Raw genomic sequence first — 18,264 nt, 5'->3', positions numbered from 1 at the left:
GAATGCAAAGATGGGCTATTATCCTTTCAAATTATGATTATGTAATAAGGCATAAAAAGGGTACAGAGCTGTTGCTCGCTGATGCACTATCTCGATTACCATGTAAAGATGATGAATCAATTGATGAGTTCACACATTTCATATGTTTCTTTTCTGATTTTGAAAATTTAAAAATTGATGATATTCAGAGAGCAACATCTCTTGATCCTTGTTTATCAAAAGTGTTGAATTACACTAAGTTTGGTTGGCCTGCTGATGTTGAAGAAAATCTTAATGAATTCAAAAAGGTAAAGAATGAATTAAGTGTTGAAGGAAATTGTTTACTTCGAGCAAATAGGTTAGTGGTTCCTGAAATATGGCATAAAAAAGTGCTGGAGCTTCTTCACAATGAACATCCAGGTATTTTTAGAATGAAACAGTTGGCTAGAGCTTATTTTTGGTTCCCAAAAATTGATCAGTTTATTGAAAATTTTGTAAATAAATGTATACCTTGCCATCTCACAAGACCTTCAGCTCCAAAAGTAAAATCAAATTTTTGGCCTTTAACTGGCAAGCCTTTTGAAAGAATACACATAGACTTTGCGGAATTTGAGGGTAAAAATCTTTTAATTGTTAAAGATTCCTATTCGAAATGGATCGACGTATCTGTAGTAAATAGCATTGATTCAAAGTCGACAATAACACAATTACGAAAATTATTTGCTTGTTTTGGCTTACCAAGTGATGTATTATCTGATAATGCTCAGCAATTTAAATCTGACTTAATTTTAAAGTTTTTTAAATCCAATGGGATTAATCCAGTAAATTCTCCACCATATCATCCAAATTCTAAGGGTGCAGCGGAAAATTCAGTATCTATTGTTAAAAACATGTTGAAAAGACAAACATTTTCTGATCGTAAATATGATAATTTTCAACATAGATTAGATTCGGCACTTTTTGCTTATAGGAATACTCCTTCATCAGTAACGTTAAAAACTCCTGCAGAGTTAATTTTTGGCTATTTGCCACAAACTGTTATTACGAAGGTTAGAAGTAATCATTTGTTAAAAGAAAAAAAGTATCAGGATTATCAAAAATATTATTTCAATCGCAACGCTACTAAAAGAAATTTTGAAATAAATGAGAGGGTGTGGGTTAAATCAACTAGAGGTGATGTAATTAAATGGTTCCCTGGTAAAATTACTAAAGTTATAAGCCAGAATACATTTTTAGTTAAAGTTAATAACAAAACACGATATGTTCATTCCGATCATCTTAGGAAGTCTGCAATAGACGAAGAAAAATTTAGTTTTTCAAATTTAACTAATATGAACTGTGATGTTAATGTACCATCCATTAGGAATGCTATTTTACCTGCATTAGATATTGCTAGCAAACCTAATGAAGAAAATGTTAAAAATAATAGTGCAAATGAAACATTAACTAATGCAGAACCGTCAATAGTTAAGCCCGAAAATCCTCCGAATGCTGAATCGCAAAAATCACCGATACGTTCTACCAGACCAAAGCGAAACGTAAAACCCATTCAAAGATATGGCATTGATTCATGAATGTATATATTACTTTGTAATAATTTATTTTGTACATCATGTGTATTTTTATTTGTTTACTAACTGACAAATAAGGAGAAGAGTGTCATATCTGGCAACATTGAATAGCACTCAACAGATTAAATGAAGAAGTGAACTGAATGAATCGGCCATGTTGAATCTCACTTGTGTACTTGTTGCGTGTCTTGTTCCAGGTTTCTTGTTCTTATTAATGTTTTTATTTTAACTACCTTTGAGAATAAATGTAATGTTATAATCAAGTGTCACCTCTCCCACATACTACAACAGTGGAGGAAATGGTTTTAGAAATTCAGTTCCACAATTTGTTTCTCCTTGACTTGTACATTCAAATGTTCACCAAAGTTGTTCAATTGAAAACATTCCAAGTAAAAAATTCGACAACAGGTATAATTCATTAAAACCTTAAATGCTTAACAGTTTGAAAGAAAGAATTGGATATCAACTCTATTTTTTCAAATTGTTTGTCCTTAAATTTTGTATTTGTTGACTCATTTTTATTTTTGTTTCAAACTTTCAATATCTTAACTCTGCATCTGATTTTGAACATTTTTGCAATTGGAAGTATACATCTAGGACTAACCGTTGCGAAAACAAAGATCTTGCAGGTTAAAACGAAACATCCTGTACACAGTCGACTCCCGCTACAACGCGATGTGACTTAGGCGAAAAGGCTATAACGGGAGTTTTTCAGCAACAACGAATTTTAGAGCTAAAGCGAATTTCTCGCTCTGAACACGAAAATATTTGGAAAGGAATCATGATGCAATGTTTAGTAACCAATAACAAAGCGTTTCGGTTTTGTAATCGACTATTAAACGTTGACTTCGTGAATTTTCATGCTTTCAGCATCATTGACTACACAAGTTACCACGCACCACACTATAAACATAGCTTTATTAGTGTGTATATATCACCACTCCTCATTTTTCATTTATTTATTCTAAATATGAAAGGTGCTGAAAAATTGTGGCATCAAGATAATTTGTATAACATCAGCTCAAAAGTAACTTTGTAACCCATTAAAAATTTAACCAAATGTACACACAATATTTTGACTCAGAACTATTTAATACATTTAAAACTATGGCAAAGGTGCACTTAAGTAATAGGGGCCCAAGATTACCCCCCCCCCCCGTTCTCGCTTTGAAACCTTCAGGTATTTTTTGATGACCTCACAATCACCCCTGATAAATCATCATCTTCAATTTTTAAGTTATAAATGTAACTTATTATATCTACTCCTACAATACAGTGTTTTATTACTACATACTGTACGTACCGTACTGTTTTATTTTTATGTTTCTCTCTCCCATTGATCATTTGTGCATCGTAACAGTATTTTATGTTGAATAATGCAGCTTTTTTTTAATTACATAAAGAAGTGCAGCTCTTTATCTAAGAAACGGTAATATATAGTTAAAAAAATGGTCTAAAACAGTTAAAAGGTGTTTAAAAATGTCTTAAGTGATTGGGGATGTTAATTAAAAAAATCATGTACGCAACAATTTTCTATAACGCGAATTTCGACTTACGCGAGGAGTCTTGAAACGCATCCCTACGCGTAAGTCGGGATCCAACTGTATTATAGATACAGTAGGATCTCTGTTTAACGACGCTCTATTTCACGTTAATCTCTATTTAAGGACGGCTTTTCACTGTCCTAGATGGTCCACTATAGTGTTAAAAGCGTTCTATTTAAGGACGATTTCTACTTAAGGACGATTTTTTGTGGTCCCTTGAAAGTCGTTAAACAGAGATCCAACTGTACTTTTTTTTTCACCTTAACATTTTTTCTATTTCCCACAATTGGCTCTTGTTCCCTCTTTCTTATTCTATAAACATTATGCTTCTTTTCATCCTCCTTTTTAAAAATTTTCCTATAGCCGTTTTTAACACTTTTTTGGTTAATTTAGTATAAGTTTCTAAAAAGTAAAAAATTTCAGGACTTCAAAATCGATGAAATGACTCATTTTGTTCACTTAAATTGGTGGAAAATGATCTCATACGATATACGGCAGTACATATAAATACTGTAGAATTAAACGTCATGAATATTAATGATGAATAAGTGATGTGTGCTTGAATAATTGATGTTTCTGGTAATCATTCTACTATGTAAATGGGAATGATGAGGAAAGGTATGCAACCGATTCAATACAGATAATGAATTAAGCGGTATTATTCGTGTGAAGTTTCGGGTACGGTTTTCGAAAATTCTTAGAGAATTTGTTCCTAAAGCCTCTCAAATCTCATTTATCAAGTAACGTTTGGAACTGTTGGTTTACGTTTTGCTACATTTTGAGTAAAGATTTGCTGACGAATTTTTCTTCTTTTGAGCTTTGACATTTAGTTTAATTTGAATAAATAAATTTCGATTAATTACAGTTTGAATGAATGATGGAACTTTATACTTATTTGTCAATCGTAATAAGTTAAAATTCGTCGCAGTGAAAAGCTAGGATACATTTTTGGAGTAAATACTTATTTTGTTAATCATAAAGTTAGCGTTTCTGAAGTTCTGACCACGTTTCTTGTTTTTTATGGAAACTGTTTTAGGAAAAATACTGTTACTTATGCAGTATACCAGATATTATTATTTTGATAAACCTATTTAAATAACTGACGCTTGGATATATAATGAGGTTTTTAAAGTATCACGTGCTTGTTTTTTGAAAGGATAGAGCTTGTGCTCGAATAGTACACTTGGTTATTGGTACCATTTTATCATTTTCAGGGAAACTTGAAAACCTATCGTATAATGTTTCCTCAAGGTAAGTGATTTTATTTTTGCCAGTCAATTCTTTCAACAATCTTGTTGAAATTAAATGTTAGTTATTGACGTTGCGGGATTGGTTTTAAATATTCGTATCAAATGAACTCCAATCAAACGCTTTTTAAGCCGCATGGCAGCACATAAAAGTGTTCGTCTTTGCGAATAATTCCGCGTAATCCTTGTGATGTACTTCTGCGCAGTAACTACTTGGCAAGATATTGAAATGTTACTGGCACAAATATTTTACTGTTGGGTTTTGTTTTCACGATTGAGTTGCTGATCTTTACTAATAATAAAGTTCAAAGTCTCTCTTTCTGAAGGATGTTTGTAGGATGTCTGGATCTCTGTGACGCGCATAGTGCCTAGACCGTTCGGCTGATTTTCATGAAATTTTGCACAAAGTTAGTTTGTAGCATGGCAGTGTGCACCTCGAAGCGCTTTTTCGAAAATTCAATTTTGTTTTTTTTTATATTTCAATTTTAAGAACATTCTCCGGAGCAAAATTATGATAAGATGGACGAGTAAATTACGAAATTATCATGACGTGGAATGGGAGAGCGAATGAAGATAGCCAATTCGCGAGAAATTCGTCATCCATTATTTGTAAGTGATGGTGAACCGAATGATCTTTTAATTTTCAACTACGGGCAAAGCCGTGCGGGTACCACTAGTTAATGAATAAGGTAGTTTTCACAAATAGATAATGACGAGCACAAAGCATAATTTGGTTTCACGTCAGTTTGCTCTTAGGGAACCGGGACGTTCTCGGCAACGAAAAGAGTCAAATTTTTAGTTGCAAATCACAAGGTGTTTATTTGTTTTAAAATCAAGTGTGACTTAAAAACTATTTTGTATAGAAAGAATGCAATCTTCTCATCATAAACCAGTAAAAATATTTTTTTTCCTTAAAGAATATATTTTTGAATAGTAAATAGAAAATATATAGTTGCACGATAATTTGAAAATTTATGACTGCAAATAGTTACGCTTAGCAAATACAGTTCTGAATTAAATCATTCTTAACTTCAATACTATACAGGCAAAAAGTAACAAATTACAGTGAGCCAATTAGTTTTCAGTTACCTTCAAATTAAAAAACCACAAAAAATGTTAAAATATACTATTTCATAAAATCCCGAAAAAGTACGATATTTTTCGCTAAAATTAGCCTCTTAAAAATACAATAGTACCTAAACAAAAGTAAAAATATGTTTAACACATGCAAAATGCTTGTATATAATATAATACAAAGTTTCATAATCATACATTGATTTGAATTTTATGTAAGCGTACCTAAAGTTAAAAAAAATGTGTTTTCTGAAAAAAGGGGAAACGTGTTGACCTTGACAATGCTGGTAAGCATGCGATACACATCCCAAACTGCTTGCGCCGAGGCATTTTCTAAGTTTACGTTATGTAAATAGAAAAAAAAGAGCAAAAGTAACTGGATCATGAAATATTTGATGAAAGAAAACATTAGTTTGTGTCAACATTCAATTCATATGCCATCCCTTAAAAAGAGGCGTGGCTTTTTTGTTTACATTTTAAATAGTAAATTAATTAGCTTTCGGAATTTGATACCCACACAATATATACATTTTTGGAATTGGGGAAGTGTGCCTTATTTTATGCAGCTAAAATTGAAAAATCAATTTTTTGAACGTATAAAACGTCCCGGTTCCCTTAATATTTTAGAGCTTGTGAATGTCTCGTCAGTGCCTAGATGTCCAATTGAAGCAGCTTGTAACTGTTCTAAGATTGGATGGATGAGTGAGTTTTATTTTTGATTCGTGTCAGATTTTTGGCAATAATACTAGGCCAAAGAAAGCAGATCCAATTTTGATATATATTGCATATGATTAATTAAGCTCTGAAAGGAACTCCAATTCTATGAAACGTGTGAACCAGGCTATGCGAGCTGTTTGAGCAAAATATGTTATCGTAATAGTTGAGCAAGCCATTGAAAGCAGAAATTTTATTTTTAACAATCTAAAATCATGATGTTTTCAATAATGTACATTCTGGTACACTAAGATTTTTTTCTGATAACATATATTGATCCCAGAAATATCACCCTTCTCTTACATAGGCTCCACGTCCTTAATGAAAAGTTGACAAATAGTATTTGAATCGGTGAATGCAAACACTAACACAGATGAAAAATAATACTGAAAACAAAGATGACGAAGAATATGAAAAATTTGAAAATGAGCAACCGTCAACACACTCAATGACTTTTGATGCGCTGAGAAGCTTCAAACTGTTTTTGAGGCAAGGAATGCCTATGACGCTATGAGTATTCCTTCAAATCAATAACTCAAGAATGAGACAGTAGAATGGCTATGACGCTGAGAGTATTCCTTCAAATCAATAACTCAAGAATGAGACAGTAGAATGGCTATGACGCTAAGAGTATTCCTTCAAGTCAATAACTCAGGAAAGAGACAGTAGAATGGCTATGACGCTATGAGTATTCCTTCAAATCAATAACTCAAGAATGAGACAGTAGAATGGCTATGACGCTAAGAGTATTCCTTCAAATCAATAACTCAGGAAAGAGACAGTAGAATGGCTATGACGCTATGAGTATTCCTTCAAATCAATAACTCAAGAATGAGACAGTAGAATGGCTATGACGCTAAGAGTATTCCTTCAAATCAATAACTCAAGAATGAGACAGTAGAATGGCTATGACGCTAAGAGTATTCCTTCAAATCAATAACTCAGGAAAGAGACAGCAGAATGGCTATGACGCTATGAGTATTCCTTCAAATCAATAACTCAAGAATGAGACAGTAGAATGGCTATGACGCTAAGAGTATTCCTTCAAATCAATAACTCAGGAAAGAGACAGTAGTATAGTTTAAAGCAATTTTACCAACTTCTTTAGTGCTGACAGAAATATGAAAACAAAACAAAGAAAGTATGTACACATTTTAAAGATTTTTTATGAAATTGTTTTTACTTCCTTTTTACAAAAAAGGAAGTATTGTATTCGCGAAAAAATTTTCACTCAAAAATCGACCTTAATTTCCATTTTGCTCATCCCCGAATGAATAATGAGTTTTTTCTTCGACTCGGCCACACGTGGATAAGTGCCTAAGAACGTATAGACACGTGAAATATCCATTTTGACGATTCTCGAGTTAGTTACAACGAGTTTTCTCGTGACGTCTGTATGTATGTATGTATGTGCGTATGTAAGTCGCATAACTCAAGAACGGTATGTCCTAGAAAGTTGAAATTTGGTGCGTAGACTATAGTATTGGGGTAGATATTATTGGGGTTTAGTTGTTCACCTCCCTTTTTGGTTGCACTCGGCACTCGGGTGTTTCTAAAGAGGTCTTTTGCCCTTTTTTGGGGGGAAATCATTGTTAATTTCGATGTAAACTCAAGAGGTGTTACAATTTGGCGGACACTTGGCGATATATCGCCAGTCTTTTCGGCGCCAAAATTTAAACTTGGCGACAAATTTGGCGATTTTTTTTTTTTTAATTTGGTTTCAATTTGGCTACTGTTGGTGATATTTCGAGAGTAAACTATTGAATTACATTAAAATTACCAATAATGGGAAAATGACATTAGATTGAAGTGAAGTGAAGTCATTAGAGGCACACATGAGCTCGTTTACTCTGTTATAACGAGCAAATATCGCAGTCCCTTCGTGCTCGATGTAAGCAAGTTCGACTGTACTGCTAAAATGAACGTTTCTTATTAAGCTAATGTAAGATTAATAACACCAAATTATTTAACAATATTTACTACGATGGGCTCAAACTATGATGACATAGCAGTGGCGGCGATTCGAGGGGCAAGGGTTGGCAACCACCCCCCCTCCCACTTTTTATGGTTCATTTATTTGTTTTATTTTCCAATTTAGAAACCAAAACTAGAAATTATAAATAAAGCAGACACGTCAAAATTTTCAGATCATAAATATTTGTTTTACTTTGCATATCTGTTTACGAAACAGTATTTAGCACAAGCGGTAATTTTTAGTTAATGTATTCATTGTTCAGATATTAGTAAATCAGTTGTTTTAGTTAAACAAGCCATACTTACTTAATGAAATTATTACCAAGTGTTTGTGACATTTCAAAATACTTTGGGGGTAAATAACGTAAGTCTAATTCATGTCTAGGTGTTTCTTCGGGGAAAGTATTTGTGTACATAATTCATCAAAAACTTGAAAAAAACGTGAGTTAAGCTGTTAGATTTACATCAATTACCATTCATATGCTCTCAAAACAGCCTTACAAAAATTTTGTGATATTTTTCCTCTTTTTTTTCTTTTGCTGCCGCTAAAAATCCTATTTCTTTTAGTTGTCATTCCCCCCCCCCCCGTTCCCCAATTTTCAGTCCCAATCGTCGCCTCTGTGACATAGGTATTTTTCTTCTATAATATTGTTTACGGAATGTCATCTTGACTTTTCAAAAAGCTAGAAATGTCCGAACAAGAAAAATAAATTGCTGTCCTCACTTTTTTTTATTCAGAAGGCAGAGTGATATATACATACAGTGACTCTCAAAAGTGTTCGTACACCTACGACTTTCAATGAAATAGGACCTTATCCATTGGTTAGAATTAATATTTCGAACAGGTATTTAATTATAAGATCCATGATCAATTTTCAACAAAACTACATGACATTTTTTAAAAAACTATTAAACCTTAATTTTTTAAAAAATCAAAAACCAAAATGTGCCGCAAATTTTATTTCACAAAAGCCTTCGTACACTTTAAGAAATGTCTATATACTATTGAATAATCAAACTTTTTATTAAGTTATTATTTAGTAGAATATCATGCAGTATCAACAACACCTTTTAAGCGTCTGGGAATAGATTTCATTCTTTTTTCTTCCTTTTTTTGCGTAATTTCTGAGCACGTGTTCAACCACACTTCGAGTCTTACTGTTTCTTGCTGTATTTTCGTTCCAAAGTCATATTTTCGTAATCTAGCCTCCAGATATCTCTAAATATATTACATTAAGTTTAAATCTGATGATTGAAGGGGTATTTTCTAAACTTTAGGACAAGTTTTGAGACACCAGATGCAAACGTTGAAAATCGTGGTGCTTCTTATCGTCATCTTGATAAAAAATTAAGTTGCATCCGATGACCAAATTTTTGGCTAAGAGTTTAAAATTGGTTTTTAAAATATTTAAATGAACAGCATCATTCATTATATCATCAAAAAATTCCATACTACCAAGTCCTGATGCTGATATGCACCCTCACACAAGAACACCTTCACCGTCCTGATTAACTGGTCCTACTAAGTTCCTAAGTTTAAGTTCCTAATTTTTACTTCTATTTACAATTATACAACAATTTAATAAAAAATGATGAATTTATTTTCGTGTGTAAGTAAGACGTTATTCCAAAACGTTTTGAGCTTATTTATCATCGGTTTTGTGACGAAAAAGCGTAAGCTTTCTGCTTTTCGCGCGGCCGAGAAAATTTCTGCGAGAAGAGATCCCATGTAATCCAGCTAATCAAAGGACTTGGAGAACAATTTTAGGTGAAAATTAAATGTAAAAATTTTCATTTAACTCTGCAGAAACTTTTACAGCACTCAATTGTGTATATTTCATAATTTTTTAACTGTAAATCTCCGATCACACTTTGTCAATTTTACCGGTTGACCTTTTCTAACCTTGTTTTCGGTCCGATTCCTTTCTTTTAAGCATTTTATCAAGCACTTTATTACAGAATGGAATAAATTAACTAGTTTAGAGACATTTCAAACCAATTTACCGCTACTGTGGGGAAAAAATTCAACTTTCGAATGGTGTTTGTGTTTTTTTTTTCGAATACCAGCCATATTAAAGTAATAAGTACAATATTAAATAATAAATACGCAAAAAATTAAAGCCAAATGACCTTTAAGGGTCAACACAAAGCAAAAATAATAATAAAAAAACGACGTATGATAATTTTAATAATGAATTTATTCGAAAAATATTTGAGTGTTCGATGGCTTTTGTGGCGTATTATTTTTCTGTTTTTTTGACCCATTTCAAAAAAAAGATCCGTCAATATTTTGAAAAAACTACAGGGTTTTATTTAAAATGACATAGGAATAATGTGAAAAAAAAATAGACCATATTCGAGTTCAGTTTCGCGTTAGTTTGGTTTTATTAAAAAATTTTAAAGTATACGAACACTTTTAGGAGCCACTGTATATATATATATATATATATATATATATATATATATATATATATATATATATATATATATATATATATATATATATATATATATATTTATATATATTTACATTAGTTTCCGAGAGCAAGAAAATAACTAGCACTTGTGCTTCAACAGTATATCGCAATTTTTCGCAACTGGTAAAAACACCCACTAACTAAAAGTTGAGACCCACAATAATTTGGAGGCCTCCCTATAGCGGACTTTATTGGTTTTGGGGCCGTTAGAATGCATTTTTGAGGTTTTTCACACAACTGTGCAAACGATGTGCATCCCCCCTCATAAGTATGACATAGTAAATTCGCTACTAGCAGAATAAAAATCCTCCTTTAAGGTTTTTTTTTCAAATTAACTTTTTTTTTCTTTAATATTATTTGGAAAAATGCATGACTTGGTATAGTTGTAATGCTATGCATAATTCTTTAAGCAATTGGGGGGGGGGGGAATCCTTAGGAAAATGGGCCATGAAAATACCTAAAATAACCTATGCAATCTTCCTGTGTCACATTGAAAGATAGTAATTGAAAGACATCAAATGATTGTAAAACAGTAAAAGAGCAACCAAGAAATCTAAATATGAACCAATGAATCTCCAGTTTCTGAATTATTAATGCAACCATAAAATTTGAAACAAAAAGGAAAGAAAATCACTAAAAAATTAGAAAAGTAATGATTTTTTGTAGTTTAACAACAAGTAGTCTTTGTTTCTATCCGCGTGCTCGACTAAAATGCCGTTAAACTAAATAATTCTTCGTTTTAAACAACCATAACCTTACTTTATTTAGACCCGCGGAAAAAATCCGCAAATGCTTAAAAAGACACGTAAAAAAAAAAAAAAAAGAATCACACAGAAAACGCATTTTCCCCCAAGCCGGGTAAGAAACTAAAATAAACAACTCTTTGTTTCAAACAACGATATTTTATGATTTCTTACGACATGCTTAAAAAGATACGATATGTGCTCTCATTATTGTAAATCGTGCAAACTAGATTAGGGGGGTAAAATAGGGGAATAATTTTTCAAGACACGGTCTAATGGAGGAACCAATTTCTTGTTTGTAAACACCGCCAGTGTTGTTTTCATCCGATTTCTAACTGGTACTTGTATTCGTTTAGTTTCTTGGGTGACTGCAAGTCAAGAAGTTCAAATTTTTTAGCAGAGAGAAAAAATGTCAAAACTCCTCCAAATTTTCAAATAATCGAGCAATTTTTTTTCATCCGCAGTAACATGCATTTGTTTTGCTGTCATGCAAATATTGCATAGTTTCTATTAAAATCGGTCTCTGGAAAATTTAAAATGTAATTTAGATTTATGATGTTTTTGCACTCAACAGGTTTTTAGACTCGGAGAAAAAAGCTGTCATACATTCAAAGTTAACATTTGTTCATGATTTCACCAGAAATGTAGTAACGGTTGCTTTACCATCATAGCACAGGAATTCAAAAAAATATCTAGCTCTTACTAGACCATTTTTTACCATACATCGTTATAAAATATTACAAAACCATAGAAATCAGGAATTTTAAAAAACTTTACAGTATACTCAGGAATATACGCGAACAATGACAATGGAAGGTCATTACAAAAATTGAGCGGTGGTAGCTAAATATGTACCAATAAAAAGTATAGGTATGTACATCACTTAAAATGTATCATTGTCAATCAGTATATCATTGTCATGCGAAGTCCTTGGACAGGTAAATTATTCATCATAAAAAAACTAGTTTACGGGAATATGTACAATCGTTTTGATGTCTTCCATTTTCTTTATGTTGATTGGACTTTGTACATCATGTCTTGAAGGAAAATCGACGTCTCAGGAGGTAGGTTTAAGTTAACACCCTGAATACACAGCTTAAGTAGCGACATACCCAACCATCCGCCATCTTGGGTCTTAATGCTACTTTTTCCTGATCTCGACGGTAGAGAAGTGCTAAGTTTCGCTTGCTACTCGATTATTGACCTTGGCATTGCTTCGCTTCAGTCCGGCATAGGCCGCGATCTCATACGGCCTGTTATTGCTTAGCTGTGCAACTGTAAAATGTCCGGTACAATTAATGATCCCGCCAATTATGAGGTTCGAAGTGTCATAATATTTTTGAATGCAGGAAGATTGCGACCAATAGAAATTCAGGCAAGTCACTGAGTTGTATGGAAATATGATAAACGAAGCATCAGTTCGAAAATGGTGCATATTTGGTTGGAAAGCGCTATGGTAGCAATGAGGAACTGAAAGATGGTGTTAATAAAACTGGTTCAACAGCTTGGCGGCAACTGTGTATGCAGAAGGCACAGAACAACGTGTAAAACGCTATGACAAGTGGTTAAATTTCAACGGTGACTATGTAGAAAAGGTAATTTATGTATCAACTAGTAAATAAACGAATATGTTCTTTATATCAGTTATTAAAGTTTTTATACAGAATCGTTCATTACTTTCCGTAAGACTCTCGTACAATTCAACGGTAGTTTCATATAGTACCGAAAATTGAACAAGTGTATTAAAATACGTAAATTATCTATCAATATATTAAGACATGATAATACGAATCTTGTGCGGAAAAATTACCAGTGAGGTCTTGGTCTAAAAATGAAAAGTTAACTATTTAAAAATAAAAGTTAATTAGTTTTCTTTACAATCGGAGTAAACTGTACCTAATTTGAAAGTACATCTAACTTCATCTGAAAACGATTTGAAGAATCTCAGCTCAATTTATTGAGTTAGAGAATCTCACCATATTTTATGAACTAATTAGAAATGCTTCTCCATGCGTGAAAAAGTATTTGAAAATTAATTTGAGGTTGCACCCAAACTACTTTTTAAGCTAAGCCAAAATTCGGTGTAATTAATTTTACTCCCTCTACTTACCCTGTGTACCAAGAGTTAATGATATGTACAAATAGGAAGTAGAGCGGTTAAAATAGAAAACATGGTGAAAAGTTTATTTCCTTAAACATTATAGTTTTCTAGGTTTTAAATATTTGCAAATAAATTTTAGATGTTCTTCTTAAGGGAGTCTGGGACACATTTTGAAAATTTTTTTATTATGTACTTTAGAGTTTTGAAATTTTTTACACTGATTCATCATTTATTTAATAAGCAAAATCATAACAAAAATATGAAAAAAAAAATATTTTTTTATTTTACTTTAATTAGTTTTTTTCAAAAAAATGGGGTTGATTTAAATTGCTATAACTCAAAATATTGTTGGTCAATTTTCAATTTTTTTTCAAAAAAGTATGCACAAATATCTAAGCTTTAATTTTTATTCGGCGATTTTAAAAATATTGATTCAATAAAAAATATTTGAAGAAAAATTTCGAAAAATTCAAAGATACTTTTTTTAAAAAAAATCATAATTTTTGCAGTTAACGTTTTTTTCAAATTCGCCGAATAAAAATTAAAGTAAACTGCTTGAAAAGGATATGCTCCAAGTTTCATTACTTTATCTCTATCGGTTCCTGACTTATAAGAGTTTGAATGCAAGAAATCAGGAAAAATTGCATCATGGAGAAAAACGCGTTTAAAGTTTTAAAGTTAAGTACACATTAGTTAGATGCATGCAACAAAAATAACTATATCTTTCGTTCTATTTAAGGTAGAAACAAGATTCAAACGTCTTCTTAAGCAGAAAGAAACGGAGCAATTTTTCAAATTATAAAAAAAAATTGCAAAATTTGACGATTTTTGTGTCCCGGACCCCCTTAAAGTAAAAATGAAGGCCTACAAATCTTAAATAAAAACTTTTCAAAAGATACGAAAATAAATCTTTCGACTAAATATTTTTAACTTGCTGTAAAGTATGAAACACATACGAACTGAAACAGGGGTACTCGACTGTGTGTGAGTGGGGGGGGGGGGCTCATGGCGCAGAGAGGTGGCTTTCATTTTTGGGGTGTTTGGGGGTGTGCTTCATTGCTCTAGGGGATTTGAGCAGCCTTTACTATGACATCAGTTTCTTCAAAGTTAATCTTCGTATTTACAGGTACGATCATTTATTTTTTTTTTTCTAAACGATACTACTTGGAATTAAATTTATGTTGAAATATGTTTAATACATTACTTGGTTTGGTCTTAAGCATAAATATGTTTCCATTCATGTAGTGAAGTTATTTGTAGGTTTAAAATATTTTTTAGAAAGTGTATAAAACACCATTTCGGATAAAACTCTTACCTCTTTGAAACAGAAAACCGAGTCTTATGTATATACAAAATGAGTTTGTACCATATAACTAATAATGACTAAATATGTACAACAATTGCAAAAAATATTGCAGAATTAGAAACTAATATTCAAAGTTTTAAATGCGATATTTCAAAATTGTTTATAAAAACTCTTATGAAACGTCCAAATAATTAATTCACAAATTAAAATAATTAATTATAACAGCATTGTATATTGTTCGAACTGTTTTACAGCACATTTGTACAAATTCTATGTAAATGTACATAGATGAATATCAGATTATTATTTCGAATAAGTTTAAATGAATTCATCATAAATATATAGTGATATTGATAAACAAAGTATACATATATTCAGTAAATTACCAACCCAATAGCCAGGGCTAAAGCAGAAATACATGAAATACACCACCAGTTCAGTCATTTCCAGACGAGGACTGCAGTTTCGTGCTTATTAGCACTCATCAGCTCGGCATAGGAAAGTGACTGAGCTGGAGATGGAAAACCTCTTAAGGAAGCCAAGAGTGCCAAACAAACTGGTAGCTAATATGAGTACTAATAAGTACGAAACTGCAGTCATCGGCTGGAAATGACTTAGCTGGTGGTGTATTTTATGTATTTCTGATTTAGGCCCTGGCTATTGGTTGGTAACTTACTGAATATACCATGCCTTGCCATCAATCCTCGAGTTGAACCGAACCATTGCTTCGGTCACTCGTCTGGTCTACGCTAAATCTATATTAGCTACCAGTTTGGTTTGGCACTCTTCCATCTCCAGCTCAGTCACTTTTCTATGCCGGGCTGATGAGTGCTAATAAGCACGAAACTGCAGTCCTCGGCTGGAAACGACTGAGCTGGCGGTGTATTTCAAAGTATATATAGTAGTTTTTTTTTTCTGGAATTTTTATTCATATCGAGTTACTTTTTTTTGCAGTTATGGACAAAACATGAGTTTAAATTGTATAGTTTACTTCATTTATTACTTAAACGTATGTAGTTATTTGCTTAATACTATTATTTATATTTCTTATTTAACAATTCATTTGACAGTGTACATAATTCGCGTTAAATCATAGCACAATATTATCCAAAGAGTGAAGAAGCCCGCTTATTATTTATTAAACAGAATAGAAGAATGATTCATCAATTAAGATGGCAAAATTAACCAAATTTTGTTCTCCTCCGTCTTTATTTAATTTACATAATAGGTACAGATAAACACACAACTAGTATTCAAGACTATCTAATGCAGTGGAATTTAAATATAGGAACAAAACTTTTTTTTAATAAAAAAAAATAAATGTTCAAATATTGAATTGAATGCACTTTCTTCTGAAAGTTTATTATGTGGAGTAAGAATCCATTTATCTATTGTGATCCTATCCAGCCACAATTTTCTTCATTTCTTTTACCCTCAGGTAAACGCTATTAATTTGTGGCCCGATTTTCTACTGTTGGAACATCCAAATACGAATTTTCCCATTTTACAGAAGCTTTGATGAACGAATTGAATATCGAAAGGAAAAAAAAAATATCTCTAGCTTTCTCTAAAACTAATGAAGCTGAGACCCAAAATGCCGCGTAAAAGCCACATGATTCTCAACCTCCATTCAGAGTTGAAAACGGCATGCAGTGGCTCTTTAGTTGCAGCTGTAATAACCCCTTTTTCATTAGAGTTATAGTGGAGCTCTTTGTATCGAGTGGAAGCAAACTTAAATTCACAATGCAAAGCACGCCAATCACTGACTCATGTTGTTTTTGCTCTCAACGTTTAAAAGAGAGGCCCCGTCTCTTTCTGAGTGTCGTGGTTTTTGCACTTAACACGCATCTTGCTTCCCACAGCGAATTTTCGAATTTTATTGACTAAAGTGGTTTTTGCTCTCACCGATTTATTTGCTCATTTTCTTTTTAAATCCGTTTGACCTTTTTATGAAGCAGCTCTTGTTTTTCAAAGAACATTTGCCCCAGAGAATATTATGATTAAATCCTCTAAAGTGTTCTTTCAGGGAGTTTCTAATTTTAAAATGGTTTTGTAGATTAATATCAATTAAAATAAGTTCATAATGATCATTAATGGCTCAGATTATCAAAAAGGATGATATGGCCCAAATAATACAGGGTTAGAATAAAAGAATATCTCGATTTTAAAAATTTATATTGCATATAACACTTACCGCTATAAATAGTACATAAAAATAAAGATAAACAGTCAAGTTTTATGAACGTACATTCCGCATTAGCGCAGTCAGAAATTCCTTCTGGAGAGGGTTATTTGGTCACATCAGTCCTTACATAGGATCGGCAACAATGTTAAAATCGAGACCTCTTTGGGGGTGTTTTTACCCCCAAACCCTCCCCCCCCCCTTTTGCAGCATCACTGACATTTCGTAACTCTGGATTGGCAGTACATGTGATGATGATTTACCTATTATGCAATGGCCAGCCAGATCCCCAAACCTAACCCCATGTGATTTTTTATGGGGTTTCGTCAAAGACAATGTTCATACACCATCATTGCCTACAGCATTGTAAAAACTGAAAGATCGCATATGTGTAGCATTACGAAATACTGACAGTGAAACACTCCAAAGTGTTTGAAAGATGTGTGTCGCGTTAGGAAAGGCGCACACATCGAACATTTGTGAGTGAAAAAAAACTTGGACAGTTTACCTTGATTTTAATGTGTCATTTATAGTGTTAAGTGTAACAGTTTGTGAAATATAAATCGGGATATTCTTTTATGCAAACCCTGTATTTGAACTGGTGTGATCAGAACGAGAATGGCATAACTCATCCTAAGTTGGTTCCCAGTAGGTTCGGTAAAAACAACTGTAAAAAAAAAAAAAGAAAAAAAAAGACATACAGTGAAGAACCGTTTATACGTTTCTCTTTTATACGTTTTTATCAATTATAAGTTTTTAAAATTGGTCCCTGCAATGTCTAATACACATTAGCTTATACCTATTATACGTTTTTTCAATTGTACGCTTTTTTCATACAGTCCCTTCAAAAACATATAAACGGTGCTCCACTGTACATACAGAAGCAGGACTGTGCAAGTTTTGACTTCGAGAGAAGGATTAGTATTTAAGCAGACACATTTTGTTTGTACTATGCATCACTTTTTATCAAAAGTTACTAGTAACGTATTTTAAAGTATCTTCAAATGACTGTAGTATGTATGACATTGTCATTTTACACTTACGATGGGTTTATAAAAACCAAGTCAAATGCAGAATAAGCCTGTTAATGGTTAAAAATGCTCCCAATAGTAGATTAGTCTGGCTAACGGTCGAATCAATGGCATGGAAACTAACTTACATCACTGTCTTTCTCATCTCAGCAGCAGTTCAGGATAGTGGATAATTTTTTGTGCGCTTTTAGTGGCCTATATATTTTAGCATATTTTTGGGCAAATAGTATCCTTGAAAAGAAAGTACGAATCTATGCTTAATTCGAAAAGTAAATTTTTTGACCTAAACCAATATTATTCTAACTCGTTAAATTGGAATAG

This window comes from Uloborus diversus, chromosome 3, assembly GCF_026930045.1.
Source record: "Uloborus diversus isolate 005 chromosome 3, Udiv.v.3.1, whole genome shotgun sequence".
Classification (NCBI taxonomy): domain Eukaryota; kingdom Metazoa; phylum Arthropoda; class Arachnida; order Araneae; family Uloboridae; genus Uloborus; species Uloborus diversus.
The sequence above is the reverse complement of the archived record's forward strand: the minus strand, read 5'-3'. Positions refer to the sequence as shown.